The sequence below is a fragment of the Enhydra lutris genome, unplaced genomic scaffold (assembly GCF_002288905.1).
Source record: "Enhydra lutris kenyoni isolate GAN:26980312 unplaced genomic scaffold, ASM228890v2 scaffoldscaffold1, whole genome shotgun sequence".
NCBI classification, from domain to species: Eukaryota; Metazoa; Chordata; class Mammalia; order Carnivora; family Mustelidae; genus Enhydra; species Enhydra lutris.
In genome coordinates, this window is record NW_019154085.1 from 96,998,470 (window position 1) to 97,020,635 (window position 22,166).

A 22,166-nucleotide genomic window follows, 5' to 3' on the forward strand; every position below is an offset into this window, starting at 1 on the left:
TGTTTAGAACTGCCCACACATTGTGACAACAAAAAAGCAGACCAGACTTACTGAAGTGAGTTTCCTTGCTTTGGGTCTCTAGAGCTGTTACAGACCCGCAGCTGCACCTGGAGAGGACCACGCCCACTGTCCCACCTGTGAGCAGCTGCCGCCCAGTCTGCACTTGGAAATCAGGCAAACAAAAGCATTCTGAAGACACAAAATAAACACTGAAGTTCAAACACAAAAGCATTTGTATCTCCCACGTTAAGAGAGCCTTTACAGTTTACAGTGAGGGTGGGGAAGGGTGATGGCACTTTGGCACTATTGACTATGGGGCCAATACTATGCTGTGGGGCTGTCCTATGCATTGCATGGCATTTACCAGCACCCGGGGCCCTACCCACCACAGGGCCAGTAACACTCCCCCAGCTTTCCCCGGATACATGCCAATGTCCCTGGCTCACCACCAGCTGAAAATCACCGGGGTGGAGGTTAGAACACCTTTGGGAAAGTACACAAGAATCAGGTACAGTGCTCACCCTAGGGAAGGATCATTTTGTCTTGTTTGTTTTAACATCCTTTTAACTTTTTTTTTTTAAGATTTTATTTATTCACTTGACAGAGAGAGAGCACAAGCAGGGGAGAGGCAGAAGCAGGCTTCCCACTGAGCAGGGAGTTGGAGATGGGGCTCGATCCCAGGACCCTGGGATCATGACCTGAGCTGAAGGCAAACTCTGAACTGACTGAGCCACCAAGGTGCCCCTCTCCTTTTAACTCTTTAACGAGTACATCTACTTCTTATTCAAACAGAACTTTAAATACATGAAGAGAACTAAAGAGACAAGCCAAGAACAATGTTTAGGCAAGAGTATACCACCAAGGAAACGCCAGCAGACCCCTCAAATTACTTTTCCTTCAGATTTTATTTATTTTCACATATTTCCCTAATGAACAGAAAACAAAACAAAAAAAAACAAAAACAAAACCATCTTTCCAGAAAGATCATCATGGCCAGGAAAGACTTTCTATATACATGGAAACAAGCGATCATTTTAAAGAAAGTCTTTCTGGTCCCTCCTCAGAATCACTTATTTTACCCACCATTCTAACTTTCTGTGATTTCTGTGGAACAAAGCAGAATCAAAGTGGCAAAGTGGAGTCTCCATGGCAAGGCAAGCGTCCCATTCCCAGGGCCTCGCGAAGAGCCCTGCTTGATACTGCAACAAAGAACGAGGGATCTAAAACCAGGAAGCCTGGGTTAGAGTTTCTGTCCTACCACTCTGTCTCACCTCGGGCCCCTGACCAAATCACGGCCTTCCGCACACCAGGTTTTATTTATGGAATGGAGGGGTGATGCACTTCACAGTGCTTCCGAGAATGAACTGATATGAAATATGCACAAGTTCTTATGCAGACATCAAACATTATTGCCTTTATTGTGGGCTTATACAGATCACGATCCCCCACCAGAGGTAACCCTTGGCTTTGCCAACAGGAGTTTAATCACTGAAAATGGCCCTGGCATTGGTTTCACCAGCATCGACAGCAGGTTCAAAAAGGGTGACAGTATCCAGATGTAAGAGTGATGGGGAGGGCTGTCTGGGTTCCGATCCTATGAGGCGACACCTGGGCAACTTTCTTCACTTCTACATACCTCAGTCTATCTACAAACTGGGGATAACAGTAGTACAGTTGAGGGTCTTTATTTGCCATAGTTATGTTCTATAAAGTCACTGTGAACACCAAATTCAGGAAAGCTGAACCAGTGTTCCCAAGGGAAACACAGGGATAGGTTCCTGTGAGCCTCTGGTCACAACACTTCTGTCAACCGATCAATTCCTAATCGTGTGTTAGGTATTTCTGTTTTAAGACATCTTCTTTAATATAGATGGTTGACTCGTTAATCTTCAATTCCTAGGCAGTGGTAGTCTAACTCGTGCTTGAAGACCTTCCCTAACACACGCATATTCTCCACCAGGCACCTCTCTGCCTTCCTGCACTTCTGAACGCCAAGAAGCACTCTAACGCTACGCTAAGGGGCCATTTTAAACCATAAAAATCACAAGAGGGAAGCTCAAAAAGGCCCCAGAAAGGGGGCGCTCATTAGACCATAAGGAGAGCACTCATCTACAGTGTGAGAAGCAGGAAGGCAGAGCGCTGCCTTGTTGGACCTTGGCTGGGAATGTGCACATCAGGCCACGTGCATTCCCCTGCACTCTGCATACATCTGTAATGGCCGCAAAAGCGTACATTTTAACATGTAGCCCGAGACGCAAATATAGAACCTTCACATAATGAGGACTGACTGTGCCTGCCTCACAGAGCTGCTCGGAAAATTCAGTGAAGGGAGACAGATCAAGCCCTGAGAACTCGGCCATCATGGCATGCGGTGAGCGTTCAGGGAGGTTAGGTGTTACTGTAGAATCTAGCAGGTCCAGAAAATATCACGTGGTGCAAAAAGCATTTAACAAAATGATGAAAAGGAACACAGGTGGTGACAGAGAAACAGGAGAAAATATGGCAAGGAGGCAAGAAACCAAAACTCTTAACATCTCTTTCCTAACGTGATCTCTTGCTTTATTCATTCTTCTATTCATTCTCCTTCCTTTCCACTGAGAGGTTATACTCCCTGGGCCAACTATCTACCTTTCTGTTCTCAAATGCATTCTCTGCATGCCCTGCCCTTTTTTGTGACAAATCATAGGAAACCACATCTCCCAACCCCCCTTGCCATCTGGTTTCAGGTAGGGTTGGCCTCAGGGACATGTCAGCAGAAGCTGGGAGGGCGGGCACAAGGAGGAAGACAGTCTCTGACCAGCTGCATCTTCTCCACAGACACAGCTCTTCCCAGAGGGGCCCCCATGAGCTTTGTGATACCACCACCAACCCCGACCCTGCTGTAGCCTTGATGGGGGGGGGGGGACATCTTCCCATGGCTGCAGATCTCTGGGTGGACATATATTCTTCTTGGTAGCTCCCCTCCTCCAACCCCTACATGCTCACTCCTCTATAGTAGGTTCTCTGACAAAGGCCTGGTCCAGCTCTCCTGGTCACTCTAGTACACACAGGTTCCAGAAGGATGCTGTGCCCTGCGACTCTGCCAAGACCCTCCCTGACGCACACTCACCCATTCCCTCCCACCACCTCTCCTCTCTTATTCAGACTCACTGGCTTCCCTGAATTGAAAGCAAATAAAGGCGTTTGGGGGGCTTTGTGTGTTTTTTTAATTCACTGCTGCAGGGGAAAACAAAGTGCACATATAAAAATATTAGAGCTACTCCTGCTTTTTATCAAATTATATTACCTTGGCCACCTTTCCACATGGGCCACTGGCTGCCCCTGCACCCATGGCTTCCTTCTGCTTAAGTGCTACTTACTTTCTAAAGACTAAGCATTACTCTCAACTCATAAATACCTGGATTTAAAAACCTCCAAATGCGGCCTATGGCGCATAGCCAATATTCCCTTGTTAGTCAGCACTGGCCATTCCCAGCTGCTGACAGCAGCCTGTGTAATCACTATCCATGAACTGAGGGAACTTCCATTCTCTTTTCTTTCCATTGTTTCTCAGCCCAGTGCATGAAAATGTAACGCCTGGCCATCATCACAAGCAGGCATAAAAGAGGAATAAAAGAGTTCATGTGGATAAAAGAATGCAATAGTGCAACGACTCTGGTAAGTGAATGAGAAAATCAGGAGTTGGGGAAGCTATGGACAATGCTCGTGGCTCACTGAACCCACACTGTCTACCCCCTGGGACACATGGCTAGACTACATTTTCTGGAGAGATGCGGCCAGGTGATGGGAGTCTGAAACAACGGAGTACGAATGGCACGGGACTATCCACTGCCGGCCTGGCTAAAACCTCCTCCAGGCAGGATCCTATACCTGGTCCCCCCATTCCACAGGCTACCATGGACACCACCACAGGGTCAACTGGGGAGGGCCTAGATGGCCTCGCTCAGTAAAGGACTTCATGAAAGGAATCATTACCTTACACCACCCCTACCCAGCTAAAACTATCAACTAGAGAACACACTGGGTACTACCTGCCTGCACACACAGACCCACACACACATGCAGAGAGATCCGCTTGTTACAGAAGGTCATCAACGCAGGACACACAGCTTTTGAAGGAGCCAGTCGGATATTTATTTAAGGCGGCCTGGGGGGTATATGAAATAATCCCCAGCATGTCCTTCTAGAAAGATCTCTGAAAGGAAACCCATTTGGGTAGGACCCTCAGGAACAAGCACCTGTTCCTGGTCCCTCATTTCCTGTCAGGGAGAACAGTGCTGCGCCAACCAACTTTTACTTCATAGCATAAAAAAACAAGATGCAGAGAGGTCAGCGTGGGCCTCACAGAATAAGAGGCACAGAGCTCAGGTGCCTGGGTGGCTCAATCAGTTGGGCGTCCGACTCTTGATTTTGGCTCAGGTCATGATCTTGTGGTGGTAGGATTGAGCCCTATGTTGGGCTCTGTGCTCAATGGGGAGTCTGCCTGGAGAGTCTACCTCTCCCTCTGCCCCTCCCCCCATTCTCTCAAATAAATAAATCTTAAAAAAAAAAGAAAAAAGCACCAAGAAAAGACCCACAAATCCTAAGTAAGTGTTACTCCAGGTGGAGGGGGAGGATGGTCCAGAGAGCAGGGCCAGACCACAAAGTGTTTCCTCTATGGAGAGTAAGTACTCAACTTGAGGGTAAACATTTTGGAAACTTTTATGCTAATGTGACAGGGTAACTTTCTGTCTTTGAATCCACTAACATAACTAAAGCTTTGTATTCTGGACTACCTTGGTTGTTGTTGTTGTTGTTGTTGTTGTTTTTTCACTTCCTGGTCATTTATTTGTATCATGTCAACCCAGGATGGTTTAGAAGTTTTAAAAACCGTTCTGTTCCTCCAATCACCCAGAATCCCCAAACTCTTCAGCCAAATTCCCAAGGTTCCTGTACTGCCTTCCCCAATCCTTCCTGCCTCTCCTGGGTTCTCCTCCATCCTCCTGGTGAGGCAACTCCCTCACCCCACCCCACCCCCGCCCAAGCTTCAAGGCACTATCTTATTAGCTACATGGTGGCAAACTCCCCAGCAGCCTTCCTGATACGTGAGCTGCCTCTGCGGATTCCTGTAAGCCACTGTGAGGCTCAGATCGAAATGAAGAGTTAAGTGGCCAATCATCCATCAACATAGCTAAAATAACGCAGGACTCCAGCCCCAGAAAATGGTCACGGTAAGAGAATAAATGACTGGAAACCTGTCAGTGGGCCTTACCCATGTTAATTAACCCGAAAGAGAGCCTCAGCCTGCCCGACACATGCTGTCCATCCATCACTCTAAGCCTGAGAGGCAAAATAAAATGGCCTTGGCCTCCCTCCTCCAGGGAAGTGGACATTTGCAGAGAGATTGCACACCAGCTTCAGGAGAAATGAGAAGTTCTTATCAGAATGAGTGCTCTGTGTGCGGCACCAAGTCTGCTGCCTTTGTCACGGGAAGGGCCTTGGATGTGGAGACAGCATTAGCTGTGCCAAGCAGTACCAGCGGAACTGCCCATTACAGGGAGTCCTGAACTGGCTGCAGAGAGGGATTTAAACATGTATGCATCTCGGGGCATCTGGGTGGTTCAGTTGTTCAAGCAGCTGCCTTCATCTCAGATCATGATCTCGGGGTCCTGGGATGGAGGCCCACATCAGGCTCCCTGCTCAGCGGGGTGTCTGCTTCTCCCTCTGCCCCCCCGCCCCCCCTCCCGCTCATGTGTTCTATCTCTCTCTCACAGATAAATAAAATCCTTAAAATAAAGTAAAATAAGTATATATGCATCTCCTTGAAACTGAATAGAGAGAAAAACAGATTGATGGCAAGGATGGCCAGGACAGAACGACAGAATGAGCAAAGGAAACCACAGGTAAGGGGAGATCCAAAGAGCACCAACCATCCTCAGAGTGTGGGTGCACTGGGGTTCTGTGTGGGTCTTGGTTCCAGGCAGACCCCATGTTTAAAAAGTTCCAGGGGGGCGCCTAGGTGGCTCAGTGGGTTAAAGCCTCTGCCTTTGGCTCAGGTCATGATCCCAGGGTCTTGGGATGGAGCCCCGCATTGGGCTTTCTGCGTGGCGGGGAGCCTGCTTCCTCCTCTCTCTCTGCCTGCCTCTCTGCCTACTTGTAATCTCTGTCAAATAAATAAATAAATAATCTTAAAAAAAATAAAAAATAAAAAATAAAATAAAAAGTTCCAGGGACAGAAGTACGGTAAATCCACTGTAAAACATAAACATCTTTCACAGTTGATAAAACATCTGTCATTAGTGGCATCAGAAAAGGGACCCCTGAGATATGGAGGAAGGGCGGGGGGAGGGTAACATGAGCGAGTGTTTTAGTCAAGTCTCTGCACTTCTCTGCATACCTGAAATATTTCACCATTTCATTTTTTTCAAATAAAATCAGAGAAAATATACATGCTGTTGTTTGGAAACCTCTTACTACAAACCAGGGATTCTGATTAGATCCGGCCAAAGCCAGACATACCTTGCGAAGACAACCGCTCTGCTCCTCTATGAGTGGCGTGGTGACGAGACACATGGCTGCCCACAGCTCTGACCTCTGTCCCCATGGCCCTACCACCCCCTTCCCTCGGCCCAGGAGGGAAGTAGGTTTTTGTCTGCCATGCCTGTTCATTGGTACTGGGCAGTGGCTCTCCCGCAGGCAATCCTCCAGGCTCCGGGGCACCTGCCAGTTCAGAGAAAGAGTAACGAGAAGCCCGTGTGCACCACAGGCAAAGGGCCAGGAAGGTGACACACATTGCTATGTTAACCATCTTCCCAAAGCCTGCTGCCCCCATCATGCTAGTTTAAGAGCTGGTTCCTGCCCCATTCCAGGCGAGCTAGCAGACAACGCATGGGACTCAGCTGCGCAGCACGCAGCCAAGTTCAGGCGCTGACATTTCCTAAGACATGACAAACGTCCTGGGAACCACAGAAGGAAATCTAAGCCCAGGCAGTGAAGGTGTTTCATTTTAATCACATCTCACTGCCATCAAAGCCCCTGCCTCTTCTAAGATGACTCATCTTTGACGCCAACAGGAAAACATCATTAACTTTAAATCCCATAATCTGGATTTGATGATTAACATATTTCAATGTCTGCACTACTGGGATAAACACACACACACACACACAATGTCTTCTACCTCAAATCTTTCCCTTTTTATACTCATTTACTCAGCTTACCGTGAGGCCACGGGCCAGGTTCTGTGCTAGCCACTGGCGGTATGAAGACTAGGAAGGCCAGTCCTAGCCCTCAAGGAATTTACAATCTAAACAGACCCACAGTAAATAAAAGCCATTTTGATTCTACTCTGCACCTTCTCTGGCAATATGTATTCACAAGATCTACTGGTGTGGTTCTGGTTTTATTTTCACCACCAACACTGCATCTTTCTCTTCCGGTCATGTCTCAAGAAATCAAAGTTAGAATCTGGTTCTTTGAAGTATTACGGCACCAAAAAACAAAACAAAACAAAAACAGGTATGGGATCTACCAACCCCTTCAAAAAACCCTTTCTGACATCAATTTTCCTCTCTGATCACAGGCTCTGTGATAATCAGAGTTCAAGAGTCATTAGTTCTTAGAAGCCAATATTCCTGACCTAAAAGGACTCCTATGGTCACACAGAAACCTAAGCACAAAGCCAGAGCAACTTTCTCCTACTTAAGGCAAAAAGGAGATGCTGTGGGCGGAATGGTGACCTGCTGCCTCTCCCTCCAGGAAGACCCAACTATTTCCACACTCCTGGGGCTTGCCCCAGTGTATGCAGGCCGCGTGCTGCAGACTCTGAAGGCTATTTAAGGGATTATCAGAAACGCAAACTCATCTGTGATACGGCTTTCAAGTTATAAATGTCAATGACAGCCAAGTCTGCTGTGTTGGGAACTCCTCCAACAACAGGTTGACAATAGCCCAATTCGACGGCTCTGGAGGAGGCTGACAGACAGCTGCTCTTTCGTAGTTATTCCCAAAGGAGCCAAGAGGCCCCTCCAAAGGCAGCTAGATATGGCATGCTCAAGAGGGAAGGTGACAACATATTTGGTGGCAGATAGACATAGCCCAGGAGTGCCACAAATGCCAACGCGTCTGCCTGCTCCGTGAAGGCTGTCAACCCCACACAGTGCAGAGCTGAGAGGAGGAGGTGGGGGCAGATACGGACACAAAAAAAAAAAAAAAAAAAAAATTAAAAAAAAATCGCAGCACAAGGAAAGGCAGAAAGACACATATTTATCCTTCCCATAGCATACGCCATGGCAGCTGGGTATCAGGGACCATAGACCCAGCTCCAGGTCTCCTCGAGGTCAGCCTGCTACCCCCAGCTGCCATGCCTGGCAAATCTCAGTGGGCAGTGCGTGAACTTGCCCTATCTGTCAACAGTGAACTAACTGCCAAAACAGACTCCTGAAGATACACTGTTAAGTTGTGTAGTCCCTGAAATGAAGTCCCATTCTAATTAAGTGATGTGTGTACCCTATGGGGGCATGGGGGAGGGAGAAGGATGGATTAAGTAGGCCTGTTCCATCTTAGACAAAACCCCATGTCCTCAGAAATTCAAACTCCCTTTGAGGTTCTGAAGGAGACACTTCTTGTTTCTCTGGTCTCTCCCAGCAGGACAAATTCTCAAGGTGACAGCTAGAGAGAAGCCGCTGATACAAGTCACACGGTCACATCATTTTCTGGCTCTAACATTAAGGCTTTTACTCACATCAGACATCTGTCTTTTTGTGAGTTGCTGGGGTAGCTTTTTTTTTCCCCTGTGGTATTTTCTTTTCCTGTGATGTTGTTAGAGACAAAGTTTGTTCAAAGACCCACATACATAAAAGAAACAGGAATTAGCAATGTTTAAAGTTTCATTCTGTAAGCCTCATACCCTTGACACCCAAATCCTAGCAGGCTGCGAAATCTGGATACTCTGCTCCCAAGTTAACAACTCATTTACCAAGGTAACTCTCAAGGGTAGCTTGGGCAGGGAGTTTAGGCACTATGGACTATTCAGATGGTTCAAATAAAGAAGTACTTAGCAAATTTCTTCCTCCATAAAAATACGTCCTTAACTGAGGACTTAGGAAAGTGTACTTCTTGAGTTCCTTGATACACAGTTCAGAGACTGTGCGGTCTTTGGCAATCACGCTCTTCGTCAGTCTTACTTATATTCACCTCATGATCCTCTGTGTCAGATTTCCGTTGGGCTGCTCTGAAGGAATCAGCCATTCTATGGAAGGGATTCATGCTAAATAAAGTCATGTTTGATCATGATTGAATAAAGCAATAAATGGCCTTCTGCTCCAGTCACTTTACTAATTCTAGACAGATAAAATATCCTTGCCCAATTTTCCCAAAAGATTAAACCCCACCAGGCCTTCACCAGAGAGCTGAAGATGTCCCCTGAGGATTGGGGTGGCACTGGGAGAGGCACCCCTCAGCCCTTTGGGACTAGAGGTCCGTATTTAGACTCTTCCAAATGCCAACATCTGACTCAACTATTGGAACTTCTCCCCCCCAAGGGCAAATATCCTGGGTCTATGCTAAGCCACATGGATATCTGCTTACGTCAATACTTACATGACCTAATGGATCCTTCTCCAATGTCCTCTTTAGAACAGTAATCACTCCTGAAACCACAAGGACAAAGACATTTTTAAGTTTCTCCTTTTTAACAACTTGATCTATTGCAAAAGGCTGACAAAGATCATCTACGGACTTTGCCTCTCCCGTTTTGCAACCCAACTGCCTTTTGATGTAGTCTCCCAAAAAGAAATAACCTAAAAACAGCTAGTTGGGAGGCCCTATCACTTCAACACCCAAAGGCATTACCAATAATAATAATAATAATAATAAATAAACTATTATCTCATGTGTTAAGATTCAAATCCAACCATTATTAGTTTAGCAGGAGTAAGGCTACGTTTCGCAAAAATGGAGCTTCTGCACAAAACTTCTCTTTGTTGCAAGTCTCAGGAGGCACTAAACCCAAGCTTTTACCAATTCTAATGCTTCCCGGACTAGCCTGCATTAATATACACACACAGTTCCAAGTATATGTATATACACAATTTGAAAAACAGATAGTTCTATCACAAAAAACTAAGGAGTTTTCAATAGGAGATAAACCCAACTGAATTGCAAGCCTGTTCATTCAAATGTAACAGATTACTTGTGGCAACTTCACCTTGAAGAATAAAATTTTTTAAAAAAAGAGTGAAAGCATTTTAGAAACAGATCTACTATATGCTTCTGATAAAGCTAGTGTCTTCCCTCTAAAATACTCCTTTATAAAAGAAAAGGGGGGAACATGTCCTTTAATAGATCTATTCAGCATGTTTCTGATACTCCTGGAATTTATCATCAGAGAATTATAAAACTGAGAGTTTGGGAGGGAGTGGGGGAGGCAAGGAGAGAAGGGGGGAAAGCAGGAGGGAGGAAAAAAATAACAACCATGTTGCACAGACCCATGTCCAAGCTGACTGCCCAAAGTATTCTTAAGACTAACCGACTACTGAAGGACCTCACAGCAGAACATGCACCATGTCCTGCTGGGAAATGTCGGAGTTTTGTCATTTTTTAAACAAGTCAATTCCCTCTCTATGTGGTCTATAGCATTCAACTACCCTTCGCAGCAGGAACATCTGCATCCCAGTCAATGGTCTGAGCAGTAACGGGGCCGCGCCCTGGGGCAACTGGGGAGAGGGGGTTCCACCTGCAGCCCTTCCAAACCCACTGACTCCATCCAGCAGTCTTGCCTCACAGACTTTTACTCAAGAAGGATGGAAGGTTAGAAAGAACGCAGTCAATGCCAGGGACCACACGGCCCCCTCTTTATCCCCTCTGGACACAGCTCTAGGTGAAGGAATGGTTTCTGGAAGCACAATATTGTGACAGAAAAAACCTAACTCCACCAAGTCCCATCATTAAGATCTATTTTAGGAAAACAATCCCAAGCATTTTGGTCAGTATTGAAACCCTTTCATTCACAGGTATTGGTGTGGGCTAACAAAACAAATACCTGTGTGCCTCAGACCTAAATGACACAGGCAGACTTTCAGTGCTTTTACCCTCTACTCTAGGTTTTCTTCAACATCTCAAGTGGTGCATTACATGGCAATTTTCTGACTGAGTGCTGGGATCAAACAGTAAGATGGTAAGATTCAAAAAATGTTCAAGATGTGCCCTCCGCCCCACCCCCACCTCCCCAAAATTTCAACTTCACCTCCCCGCCATGCTTTCAAATCTCCATTTTTTTCTTCAATGATACTCCTATTAAATAAGAACTCAATCTTGATTTCCCCAGAAGCATCAGACCAGCTAGTCTCCAAGTCATCTGAGAACTACTGCATTACCCTCGGCTCTATCATTAGCAAAATTCATGGTCACCATGAAACCAAAAGGCCATTCGTGTCTATGCTCAGCAAAGCTTTAATGTTCAACTCATCTTAAGTATCATTTCCTGAGGAGCCAAATATATAACATTAATGAAAATTTACAACCACTTTTAGCCAGGTCTCTAGACCAAGAAAACACTGAAGGAAGCCCTTTCTCCTTCCTCATTTTCAAAACAGCACCACTTGCTAAGATTTCACCCAAAAGTTTATTTTCTGGGGATTAATAGGCTCTCTCACACTCTTCTTGAGCTTTTCCTTTTCTTTCCTCTCTTAATTACACCTCAACTATGAAAGCATTTATAAAGCATCACGGGAATTCAATTCAATCTACAAAGAATAAAGCAGAGATCACAGGGGCCGGTCAGTAAAAACGTAGCCAGGAAAAACTGGAATCCCATTTTCAACCAATATTTTAGCCCTTTGTTATTTGGGAGAAAAGATATTGTAAGTGGCCCAGAAGCAAAATAGCCTACTTGACCAGCTCTGAACTCTAGGGTGGCATTCTGTGAGGAATCTGTGTTAGACTTTCTTGCCTTGCATGTTCAAGGACCATCTCTGCAGTACCTCCTCTAGATCCAATGACAGAGGACCATGGCGGCCAATTTCAGACGCTGGGGTCTCACACCTCCTCACTCCTCATGCCCGTCTACACCAGAAGCTGTCAGACTGATCCCCGTCTCAGAACATTCAAGTTTTTCACCCTCTTATTCCCTATGGACCCTGTCTCTCCAGAGTATCTCAGAATCTTGATGCCAAACAACCATGGACATAGCTCAAAGCAGTCTCTCCCTCTCTCATTTTCTAGAACCTAGTAAAGCAAAGTAGCTCATGGATAGCACTGAAGCTGTCCTGTAGACTTACTCCTGTGAGAAAATAGCTGGAAGGGAGCGTAGAGCCCTGCTCAAAGTAACTTCATGCCTACAAAAATAATTTCAAATGATTAAGACCACCTACTGGTACATGTGAGAAACAAATGATGAGCATGTTTATAAGCTTTAAGTAATTTGATCTTCCTTATCAAATAACAGAGTCACATAAAAAAAAAAACCATAATTGCAATACTGGCCTCAGATGGTTTTCATCTTATGTGGGACAGACTAGCTCAATTCATCACACAGTGAAATTCTGTCCCGTTACAAAGATCCTCGACCTCAGAACCTACACAACCTTAAATACGTTTGGTTGCAACATACTTTAAAACCTCCTAGCATCTTTCCAATTCAGCGAGGCTTCTCATCACACTGCCATTGAAAGTTTCCCAAAATAGAGTCAAATCTAAATCTGCCCCACATTGCTCATGCTGCCTGGACTCAAATAGATAAGTCCGACTCTCACAAGCTGTGTGAGGACAACCCAGTGCCTCTCCCAGCCCCCATCCTCTTGTGTCTGAAACAAAGGGGATCACGGTGCCTCCTTCCAAGGATGGCGGTGGGATTCACACAAGCTAACACTACACAGCCAGAAGCACAGCCAGCACCCTGGAGAGGCAGCAAGCCCTCCACCAACAGTGGTGATTGTCACTGCTGTGGCTGCTACTGCTAGAACAGGACAGTGAATTAGTAGGATAATAAAAGACCATCCTAGAGCCAGTTGGAAGCCTAGAATCACAGCCACTGGTAACACGTGATACATCACAGTTTCATCTTGTGAACAGCCATTCTGCCAGGCAGGTGTGACAATGACAACAATGTGGTGGCTTGGGACTTGGAATACCCTTAGCTAAAATGACTGTTCTCCTACAGATGGTCCCCACGTAAAGGGCAGGTTTGACTGACAAGTAAGGGAAAAAAAAATTCCCACCTTGCAACTTGAGAATTCATCACTAACTTGAATTCTCAAGACACTGGTATCCATCAAAGTCTATCCAAGATTTTACCAAGACAGGAGGACAGTGGGCCAAGAGAACCAGGAGACCACCTCTCTGCATCTGCTATTCATGTTCCCTCACAATGTCACGAAGAGCAGATGCCCTTGATGAAGCTTGCACACCACCCCAAAAACCAATTTGTATTTTCATCAAGATTATTTTAACAGACACTGGGGAATTAATCTTAGAGTTCAGTTTCTTGAACCTACCCCAAGTTATACCTGTGTCTGTCCCCTAGCCTAATGGTTCTCAACATGCCATCTCAAACCAGGAGTATCAACATCATTTGTGAGGCTTGCAATGCAAAATCTCAGCCCTCACCTCACGCCTTCTGAATCCCAAACTCTAGGCTGTCGCCCAGGAGATTTGAATGCTAGCTCAAGTTTGAGAACCACTGCCAACAGGCTATTAACATGTGGGCTGGGGCATCACTGTGGACAGCTCTCTTCCTTCAACTATCTGGCATTTCTCAGATCCATAAAACCTGCTATAGGATGATGTCAGCTGTTCCTTTTATTTTTAATTCCTCATGAGGAGGCTGATGGTGATTCATGCAGCACCTTATGTGACTGCTTAAATAGTAAGAATCCTTCTTTCCCACCCCTAATGGAAGGTGACTGTTGCCTGTTATTTCTGATGTAATTACAGGAACAATTCAGTCACAAAAGCTTGTCCTTTATCAACCTCAGCAAAAGCTGTAATAGAGAGTTGTAATTATAACACTCCATTCTTTCCCATAATGTGCTCACAATAATGTACCCTTTGAAACTGATCATACCACATGTCATAACAAGGAAACACAGAACCCAGGATCAAATTTAGCTTATTGTAAATAGAGATCAAAACTGCAAGTGTCTGGGCACACCTTTTCCAATTGACAGGAAACAAGGATGCATTAGCTATCCGGCTGTACCTCATTCATCTAAGTGAAATATGGCGGGGGGCGCGCGGGGAGGGCAGGATGTTGGTTTAATGCATTTTATGGTCCTAAGGTAACCTCACAATACTCAACAGTCTTCTCACCAGACACTACCCATCATCTAATTATCAAAGCAGGAAGCATTAAGGAGTATTTCCTAAATAATAAATAACCCTTTTCCATACCTTTAATTTGTTGATGTGTGTATTAATTTGGAGAAGTTAATTTCATACTTGCTGTGAGGTCTCCTGATGAATTGTGAATACCAGCGAATTATTAATTTATCTTTCCTTTTTGATTAATTTCACACTTAGGCTGGATAAGAAAGGTGAGATTAATGATGTCTGGAAGACAATGTTCAGTTCTTGTAAGATACTAAATCAACCTTATGTTCAAGTAAACAGAGAACGCAGATAAGGCAATGATAATGGAACCGTCTCTAGCAGGCATCCAAGGTGCCATGCAAATAAAAGCCCAGAAACGCAGAGGGTTTAAGCTGTTAACTCTGGTGAATGCTCTTCCAGGTGGGGAGGAGAATAAGAGCTAGAGTTCTGAAGATTGCACTATGCACCCATCAACTTGTGCCCTTACCAGTGACTGAAGAGATGCATTGATTTACCACACAACAATTCTCCATTTTCCAAGGGTCCTTCTGTGCATTACTCAGCTTCTTCACATCCTCATCTTTTCTAGACTCTCTGCAACAACCTCAGGATTCCTAGCTCAATATGTACTGAACAGACAGGTCTCCTTCTTCAGAGCATAGACTCAGGCTTGACATGCAGTTTCAGTACGCACATATATGCTAATCCTATTTCTGAGAGTATTGCCCACGTTAATTGAGAACCTGCTAGGTACCAAGACACTAGGCACTTTGTATGACTTATCTAACATAACAATTGCAGGTGAAGAAACTAAAGTTCAAAGAGCTACCTAGTTTGCATAAGCGACCCCCATCTTCATATAGATCTGTCAAACTCCCAAGCCTGGAGTCTTGCATACACTGCCTCCCTAAAGCAAGAGCCCAAAGAACATTTATGGCTGCCTGGACATTATTCCAGAAGACCTGAAAGCTACAGACATGCCGTCTTCCTCCAAGAAACTTCCCTGCCTAATCCAGCTCCAACGGACCCAAGTCTTGTTTGCATCCAAGTATTTAAAGCCAATGTCACAACTCCACGCTATCTATTAGACTATCTGATGTCCACTAGAGTACACTGTGTCTTAACCCTCCCCTCACAAACAAGCCTGCCCAACTGAAACCTATATCCAAGTCCTAATGCAGCAATCCATCATCTCTGGCCATTGTCTCCAGCAGTGCTGTCCAATATGGTAGCCACTTACTATATGTGGCTCAACTTAAGTCAATTACAACCAAATAAAATTAAAAATTCAGTTCCTCAGACATACTAGCCACATGTCAAGTGCCCAATATCCACACGTGGCTAGTGGTTATTCTACCCGACGCTACCGACACAGAACATCTCCATGATGGCAGTTAAGTACCGCTGGGTGGCGCTGGTGCAGAGATCGCTCAGGGCAGCACCTTTTAATCTAATATCCACCAAACCTGTGCAGGAGGACAGAGCCTCTTCCTTACAGACCTCACTAAGGGTGCCATCAGACCGCAGTCATACCTATGTGTCTTCAGATCACATCCTTTAAGGACTAACATTCCTTTGACAAATCATGTTATTCGGTAAACATATAAATAAAGCATGTGGATTGACCTCAGAGAACAGAAAGGAGACAGAAAGGAGAAGAAACAATCATCATGAGCCCTTCCATTTGGGCATAACCACCCCGTGCAACTGTAGGTGAGGACAGACTCAGCAGCAACTGCAGACACAGGTGCGGTCACCCACACAGCAGTGTGCCCGAGGTGCAGCCTCACCAAAGCACTCTCTCCTTGAGAAGTTAATCTCTGCTGTTCCTCCTTGGCAAGAGACAGTCCCCACGTTTGGGCTCCTGTTTCTAATTATTAAAGAAATCAGTGCAAGGAAATCACTTCTCAAATCACTCTCAACCAACTGTTTCATTAAAAATTGGATCATCAGCAAAGGAGACAAACTTTTGGTGACAATGACAGTGTGACAGCAGGCTAGAAGAGACAGCCTCTGTCCCCTCAGTGACACCTGACCTGGAAGGAGTTACCTCAAAGAGTTCCAGGAATGAAAAACTTGAGAAGCTCCCATCTAGGCAAAGATCCTAAAATATACTGTTGGTTACTATTAAATTGGAACAATCTGGATATAACATCCAGAGTGGTAAACATCAAGGTCACTGATCTGACCTTCGATTGTTATAACCTACAAGTGCGAAGCATATAGTATTTTTTCCCTTTGTCAGTTCTTCATTGCTTTCCTCCTCCACCCTCCCCGCTGTCTGGGCATTATGCCCAAGACAAGCCAGTCTTCATGGTGGCCAACATGGGTTATAAAATGATGGACCCAAGTCTAAAGGTCAACTTCAGGTAATTCCCCTTGACAGTCCCAGACTCAAGATGGTACACAGGGTGGACCTGGGCATCTCTTACCACAGTGATAAAGTGAATGGGAACTCCACGGAGCTAGGACAAGAAATCAAGGTAAAGAACTTTTTAACAAAAAATGCAAATCAAGGGCACCTGGGTGGCTCAGTGGGTTAAGGCCTCTGCCTTCAGCTCAGATCATGATCTCAGGGTCCTGGGATCGAGCCCCGCGTCAGGCTGTCTGCTCAGTGGGGAGCTTGCTTCCTCCTCTCTTTCTGCCTGCTGCTCTGCCTGCTTGTGTGCTCGCTCATGCGTGCTCGCTCTCTCTCTCTCTCTCTCTCTCTGTCAAGTAAATAAATAATAAAATCTTTAAAAATAATGCAAATCAATTCATCCTTGTGGAGGAAAGAGGAGATGAACCAACACATTCCTCTCTTAGGGTCTAGGAAAGTCTTCTAATGCTGGATCAATGTTCCGCTCTCCTGCCTGTCATTGGGGCATTACTTAACTTCACTGAAGGACCACAGCCCACTGAATTACTAACCCTAATGAGACTTCCAACATTCACCCTTTCCTGCTCAGTGCCTCACAACAATAGCTTCATAACCTGTGGACATTTCTCAGGCCTCATCCCCCCACCCCTGCAATCCTTCCTGACAACCTGCCAGATGAACTTCGGAACTCCCCCGCCCTCCGCCCCGCACCCACAACACACACACCAGCCTTTCCACTTCAACAAGGCGGCTCAAGTCACCATCTCGAAGATCAAACCCTGGCCTCTTAGGCCCTCCAAAATCAGGAAGGACGGCTTTGCTCAATGAACTAGGCTCTCTTCTCCCTGCCCCTAAACATCCATGCACATACCCTTCCATAACACAAACATCGACTCTGGGAAACTTTCCCAGACCTGAAGGCTGGCTCCCTCCTGTGTGTGGTAACACTCAAAACCAGAATGTCAACCCCCTCAAGAGCAAGGGGTGTCAGAGTTTTCCATATCTCTGAGGAACCAGAAGCTTAGACCCAGAATCTTACACAAAACCGACGCTTCTTAAATATTTCATAATCCACTGAAAAGCATTCCAGTCCAGGGGCACTTGGGTGGCACAGCTGGTTAAGCGTCTGACTCTTGGTTTCAGCTCAGGTTGTGATCTCAGGGGTGTGGGATCGAGCCTTGTGATGGGCTCTGCACTCAGCGTGGAGTCTGCTTAAGACTCTACTTCTCCCTCTGCCCTTTTCTACCTCTCCTCCAACCCCCTAAGATAAGTAATAAATCTTAAAAATAAAAAGGATTCCAATCCATGCTTGTAAGTCCATTACCCTGACTGGATTCTCAGACAACTAAGACCCCTTCAATATACAGTTTGCTCACTAGGAGCCCATGGAAGCTCCATAATGCGAAAGGAGCCCAGGTCTGGACTCACGCCTCTTGAATTCCAGCTCTACTGTGTACCAGGTACGGCCCTTTACACCTCCAGGCCTCCTTTTGGCCTTCTGTGAAACCCAAGTAATATTAGAACCTACCCCCCGGGGCACTGAGTTCAAGAAACACAGGTAAAGCCCTCAGCTTAGTGCCCAGCCTCCAACAGATGGTCAATAAACATTACTTTACCGCTCTTTCTCCTATTTTAAGTCTCCTTAAGGGGACATGTAGCATAATCAAAACAACATGGTTATGAGGATAAAAGTCACCTGTGTTCAAATCCCAACTCTATTTAATAGATCCCAGCTGTGGGACTTTGGGGATATTAGTCCATCACTGCCCTTCAAGACCTTTATCTATAAAATGGGATAAATAATCAACCTCAAAGGGTCAGTGTAAGGACTGCATGAGAGAATAGATCTCAAGTTCCCAGTACACAGTGAGCAACTCAATTAGTGGCATTTGCTAAGTATGATGTCAATCCAAACACAACTGGAAGAAACATCCTCGTGCTCCTTGCTCACATCTGCCATGTCCTTCCAGTCACATTCTTTAAGCTCATAATCCAGGCCCTGGCCTTTTAGCTGACACCCCCCACCTCCTGGGTCATGAGCCAGAGTCTTCACACAGAGAATGCATAAAAAAATCACATGGAGAGCTGCAAGGAGATTCATTTCCTCAAGGCAAAGATGTGCATCCTCATTTTTACAGCTTTGCTGATCTCTAAATATTCATAGCTACTCACATTTACACATAACACTAGCAAGGCCATTACCGAGAGGAAAACAAACTGGTACTATCAGTTACTGGAGGGTGGCTGGGTGGTGGACATTGGGGAGGGTATTCGCTATGGTGAGTGCTGTGAAGTGTGTAAGTCTGACAATTCACAGACCTGTACCCCTGGGGCAAATAATACATTATATGTTAATAAAAATAATTAGTAAAAAAAAAAAAAAAGTGAATCTGTGATTGAAATCAGTCTAACAGAAAAGAGGCCAGCGTGCAGAGAGGGGAAAAAAACCCCACAGATACGAAATGAATATTCAAACAAGTGGATAAAAATGTTACAACCCTACTAAAGGTAGACCCCAGCCAGAAGCAGACCCTCACTGCAAAGAAAAATAAACTGTACTCTTTCAGATCAATTTGCAAGTTTTTGCAAACTCAGAGGGGAAGTCAGAGCAAAGAGAGGCCTGGGGCTCCCACTCTTCCCCTTCCTTGGGCCCCGGGGGTTCTTGGCTTCCGCTCCTCCAGGCACCTGTCCTGGGGCCCATGGAGGCTTGGGTGGGGTGGGGGGAGCTCCCAGGAGCTCCAAGCTCCCATCCTTGGCCCAGCTCTCAACTGCTAGAAGGCAGAGGAAGGGCACAAGGCCAGCACTCAGAAGTTATACGAGTTACCAGGTACCCAAGTTCCCAACAGAAATTTGTGTCTTCTGGGCCCTGGCCCTATTGCCCTGAGCTGGAAAAGGACTTTACTTCCTTCCCATGACACCCAGGCCTAGCCTGGCCCCCAGGCAGGGCCCAGCAGGCTCCTCACTGCACTGGGCCTGCTGGAGCCCACAGGTCCTTCTCTCACCCCCTCACCTGGAGCAAGGACAGGCTATTCCTCTGATGCAGGCCTGGGGGGAGGCTCGGCAGAAACCAGGCTGACTAAGCTGAGGCACTGCTTCACCGGGGCCTGCGTCTCTCTGAAGAACTGTGACCTGCTCCAGCCTCGCAGCCGGCTCTCTGCCCCGAGCTTCCTCATGGGCTCCAGCTGCCCCGCTCGCCCCTTGCCCATACCTACCGCAGGGCTCGCAGGTGTTCTTGCTCTAACCGGAAAGTCAGCTGGGCATTCCCGGCTGATCAGAGCCTGACACTCACCACCAGGCCGGGAGCAAGTCTGATGGCAGCAGGGCAGCAGCCAGTCTGTCCCAACACTTGCCGGGCCGCCCAGGCTCCCCTCACTATGTCCAGGGCAGCCCCAGTCAGGAGCAAGGTCCACGTGAGGAAGAGGGGAGGGGCCCACGGAGTCACAGCCACCGCATCAAGTCACACAGCTCACAGGCGGCTGGGCTGTCTAACCACAGAGCCCTCTCTAGTCACCCCTGTAGGGGCCACTCCCGCCCATCTGACCTCAGCGGTCCTTTCTCTTCAGGATTGAAGGAAGACCAACAAGCCTTCTTCAGGTGCTGAGTGCCAGGGGGCAGGGAGGACCAGCTGCGTCTGCACAGCACCCCGGCCGACCCCCCACCCCCACCCACAGGGACAGCTGCTGCCCTCAATGGCATTTCTCCCCATGGCTCTCGAAAGACACGTGGCGCTTGGCCGAAGTGGAAACTGAGGCACACCAGGCTGCACCGCCACACCAGACAGGCACATGTGTTTACTGATTTGTTGGGTGCAGACGCATCCTCAATCCTGGCAAAACCCAGCAGTGCTGAGCTCAGGAATCTGCATTCTCACTCCCCAGATGACTCTGAGGCTGATTAGCCACCGCCTAACCGCGCTTCCCCAGGGGCCGATTTTTAAGGCAGAGTTGGGAGAAGGCTGTTCAATTTCGCACTCTGGCCCCAGCAGCTTTTAAAAATTTATGCCACTGGGACTCCTGGATGGCTCAGTGGGTTAAAGCCTCTGCCTTGGGCTCAGGTCATAATCCCAGGGTCCTGGGATCGAGCCCCACATCGGGCTCTTTGCTCCGCGGGGAGTCTGCTTTCTCCTCTCTCTGCCTGCTTGTGATCTCTGTCAAATAAAAAAATAAAATCTTTGGGAGAAAAAAAAAAGCTATGCCACTGTCCCCCAACAAAAACAAAACAAAAAACCCAGAATCTTCTAGGGCAGAAAGAGTAAGAGGAGCTGCAAGTGGCGATGAACTTCCTAAGTGTGTGAGCCAGGATAAAGCACCGGGCACCGGGCACCCTTTCCTCTGAGCAACCTTGTCAGGATTCAGAGGATTTAAGATTCCCATCTCTGCAGTTTCATCTCGCAGGCTCCTTACAGGCGGACAGAAAAGGAGTGTGGAGGGAGGGAGGGAGGGAGAGAGAAAGAGAGAGAGAAGAGAAAAAAGAAAAAAAGTGTGGAAAGAGGGAAGAAGGGAAGAAGAGAGAGAAGTTTTGAGGAAGCCTTTTATGTGACACCGAAAGAAATAACGGGGACACAGATTGTGAGTAGGATTTAGACCAGCACTGTCCAAAGGAAATATAATGGCAGCCACATACATCAGTGTTTATGTTCTGAAGCCACACTACAAAGTAATAAGGAACAGGTGACATTAATTTTACTAATGCATTTCATTAGCCCAATATATACAAAATATAGTAAAACACATAATTGATATCAAACATCATTAATGAAACAGTTCACATACCTTTCTTCGTACTGTGTCTTTAAAATTCAGTGTGTATTTTACACTTCCAGCCCATCTCAATCCAGATGAGCTGCATTTCAAGTGCTCAACAGCCACACGTGGCTAGTGGCTACCATGCTAGACAGCCCAGACAGACAGAGGGACAGGAAAAGAGAAGGGGTAGGAATAAGGCCTTGAACGAAGAACCAAGGGAATATGACATCACAATCTGTGCTTTTAATGGGTTAGATTCAACAGCACATACATTAGCATGATTTGCTAAGAACTTACTGGGTGTCGTCATTTTGGTACCCAAAATTATCAAGCCCACAGTGGAAGGATCAGAGTCCATTACCATATGGCCACTCAGTAATATTATGTTCAGCTGTATATCACACACACCCCTATTAAACATTAAGCAGCATCCTGAACCCTGGACACCCACCCACCCGCCCACACAGAGCTCAAACAGCTGGAGAGCAAAGCTCCTCTCTCTGCCAGTGGGCATAAACTCCACCCAAGGAAATAAATTGAACAGGTACAACTTGCAGTGGGCAGAATGGTGCCCCACAAACATCTTTGTCCCAACCCTTAGAACCCATTAACCTGTTACCCTACAAGGTAAAAGGGTCTTATCTGATATGATTAAGTCAAGGATCATAAAATGGGAAGATTATCCTGGATTATTCAAATGTGCCCAATGTAACCACAAGGGTCCTTATCAAAGAGCGGCAGGAGGGTCAGAGTCAGAGAAGCAGATGTAATGATGG

General features: G+C 46.4%; 1 protein-coding gene across 6 annotated transcripts in view; it reads right to left on the bottom strand.

Moving 5' to 3' along the window:
• LOC111141394 (mannosyl (alpha-1,6-)-glycoprotein beta-1,6-N-acetyl-glucosaminyltransferase) overlaps positions 1 to 22,166 on the bottom strand; it is a 346,427-nt gene that overhangs the window by 291,199 nt on the left and 33,062 nt on the right. For 5 of the 6 annotated variants that reach the window (XR_002640198.1, XR_002640201.1, XR_002640202.1 and 2 more), the window contains exon 2: positions 9,580 to 9,629. The exons of the other annotated variant lie outside the window; for it this stretch is intronic. The gene's annotated coding sequence lies outside the window, so the exon portion shown is untranslated. The remainder of the gene's footprint in view (positions 1 to 9,579; positions 9,630 to 22,166) is intronic. 6 annotated transcript variants of the gene reach the window in all.